Consider the following 2933-nt stretch of genomic DNA (forward strand, 5'->3'; position numbering starts at 1 on the left):
TATATAAAAAAGTCCTAGCTACATTTTTTAAGTTTAGCATTAATCCGCAAATATAAAATGGCGGGCCCAAAATAGGTCTGTCGAAACTGTTTTTGAAACATAACCACAATATCACTTTTCCTTCATGGCATCCCCTTCTTAAAAGGAGATGCTTAAAGTTGAAAGTATACAATAGTTGTTCGTGTATAGTAAGTGCTCTTCATAAATTGTTTTGATAAACATAGTTATGTATTTATTTTAATTTTCTCTATCTTGTACTCCGTCCCTATGAACTATCCCTAGCTCTAAGAACAACAAGCAGTTTGCAAGAATACAAAGAAACAATATTTTATTGATTAAATTTATATTAAAATATAAAATAAAAAAATGTTGTTGTATGTTGAGTCAGGAAGAGGTTCTTTGGCAGAAGCAGAGGCCACATAATTGCACAGCTTCAATGAGCAGTAAATTCGTTAGGTGAAGGATGAGCAAAAAATTGAAGCAAAATTGATTAAAAATTTTTTGAGGGTTCTATTTTTTTAGTAAAATATAAAAAGGGGAGCAAAAAAAAATATACGCAAATTTTACTGAGATTCTATTTAACTTGAGGTTTAGAACCCTTGTTTTTTTTATTTAAACTTTAAAATTATAAGAAACCAGTTCTGCTGCACTGTCTTTTTATGTAAATATAAGCGTCTATACACAAAAAGACGAATGCAACAGAGAACAGGCTTACAGAGAAATTTACTTTCCGAAATTTACTGCCCAGCTACTTCATTATCTAGAAAAGAAAAGAAAAGTCAATCATTTGCAGACAATAGACAATATGTTTTTCCGAACTAAAAAATTTATAAAAGGGTACATTTTGAAGACTGGCTAAATACATTACAAGAGCGAAAACCTCAAGATGGTTGCTATGTCGGGTCAAGACCTTTTTTCTTCACATATAATTATGCTTGCTATTAACAAATCCTTTTAGACTTTCCTGGAACATTTTGTGATATAGGAAAAGCACAGATACAAATGTGTTCCTAAAAACTGAATTAGTCAATAAAAGATAAATGCTAAATGTGAAAATGAGCACTACCTAAGGAGGGGCGGGGTTTGCATGGATTAGTTTTTGGCGGAAAAGAAATTTTCTGGACAAAAACTTACATGGGTAGATAAGGTGTGATTTAAAAAATTTACATTTTCTAAGAGCCCCACGGAGATAAAAAACCATCGAAAAAGTGATGAAGAACTAATATATTATACAATATATATATATATATATATATATATATATATATATATATATATATATATATATATATATATATATATATATATATATATATATGTAGCTATGCGTATTTTACTTATTATCAATTCTGGCACCCCTTTTATTGAAATCCTTGGAAATCAAATTTAGTGAGGTCTTCGGGGATGGTGAGAAGGGTGGTGAACTGTATGAGAGTCAGGAAGGTGTACTACGTGTAACAAGGTCGTAAGAAAGACGCATTTGCACTATCAAGAACGGCTCAGGAGCGACTAGGGCCCAGCGGCCACGGGGCAACTGTTTTGAGACTAGCATTGCTAACTGATTGTGCATGCAACTGTTGTGTGACCATGGCCTTGAGGAAGTGAGGTCCAACCCACGAGGCAAACTAGATGTTACTGGTTTCCAATCAGTCTAAAACCGGGTCCGAATGAGACCCCAGTCATGGTCACAGTTGCGTTGCAGTGCTGTCCCAGACATTTTCGGGAGCTACCGCGTTGATATTGTCCAATTACTTTGGCTCTCAACATGTCAGACCAGGAATTAAACATGAAAGTAGACTAATATCATGATTGTCAAAATGGCTAGTATACAATAACTGAGCAGCTAGGGGTTTTAAGTTTAAACTTTAAGGAGAAGGTTGAGAAGAAAATCGAACTGAATCATAAGAATATATATGTATCCAGGTAGTCAAAAGAGCACATCTGCAATATCTTAGTAATTTCTAAGGGTATTAAGTTGAAACCTTCAATCATTGGTGAGGATGGTGTCGAACAAAATCAAAGTATACTATATACACCTAAGTAGTCGAAAGGGCGCGTCTGCAAAATATCAAGAGCGGCTAAGAGTATTTAGTAGACGCTTTCAGAGGATGCTGGGGGAGGATTCTAAACTAAATCGAAAGACACTATGTGCATCCATTTCGTCAAAATGATGAACCTATAATATAACAAGAATTGCTTAAAGTATAAAGCTGAAACCTTCGGTGCATGTTGAGATAAATCCCGAACAAATTGTCAAAAGACAGTATCCGCAACATGCCACGAACAGCTTTTGATATCAAGTTTAACTTTCAAGGAATGATCAGAGAGCAAATTGAATTCAACGATAAAATACTACCTGCATTCAGGTTGAAAAAAGGGCATATCAAAAATATCTCAGCAACTTCTTAGGGTATTAAGGCGACTTTCAGATAATTGTAGAGATGGTACTGATCAAAATCAAAACGCACTATGTGCATCAAGATTGCCAAAAAGACATATTGACAGTATCTCAGGAAGTTCCATGGACCACAGTAGAAACTTTCAGGGAATAAACAAACATTGTACAACAAAGTTAAAAGCAACTGTGAACATAAAGGTAAAAAAAAGGGCGCATTTATAATATTTCAGGAACAACTAACAGTATTAAGTAAAAATTTCGAGTGAATATCGAGAGGTATATTGAACTAATTCAGGAGACATTAAGTGCATTATGAATGTCAATATGGCATATATGCAATAACTCGGGAACATTTAAGAGTATTAAGTGGGAACTTTCACCGAAAGTTGAGAGAAATGTTAAACTAAATCAAAAAACAATCTGTCTTGAGGGAATGCCGATGGGGATATTGAACTAAATCGGTGAACTGTATGCATCCAGGGTGTCAAAATGGTTCATCTGCAATACGGCAGGAACGGCTAAGATATTTGAAACT

At 34.5% G+C, this 2933-nt stretch overlaps 1 long non-coding RNA gene across 1 annotated transcript in view; it reads right to left on the reverse strand.

Annotated features, from left to right (window-relative positions):
* Positions 1-311: 311 nt before the first annotated feature.
* Positions 312-2933, reverse strand: part of LOC136043388 (uncharacterized) — a 17365-nt gene continuing 14743 nt past the window's right edge. The window contains exon 3 of the long non-coding RNA XR_010621601.1: positions 312-760. This is a non-coding gene — a long non-coding RNA (uncharacterized LOC136043388). The remainder of the gene's footprint in view (positions 761-2933) is intronic.

Source organism: Artemia franciscana, chromosome 2 (assembly GCF_032884065.1).
Source record: "Artemia franciscana chromosome 2, ASM3288406v1, whole genome shotgun sequence".
In the NCBI taxonomy this organism is placed as follows: domain Eukaryota; kingdom Metazoa; phylum Arthropoda; class Branchiopoda; order Anostraca; family Artemiidae; genus Artemia; species Artemia franciscana.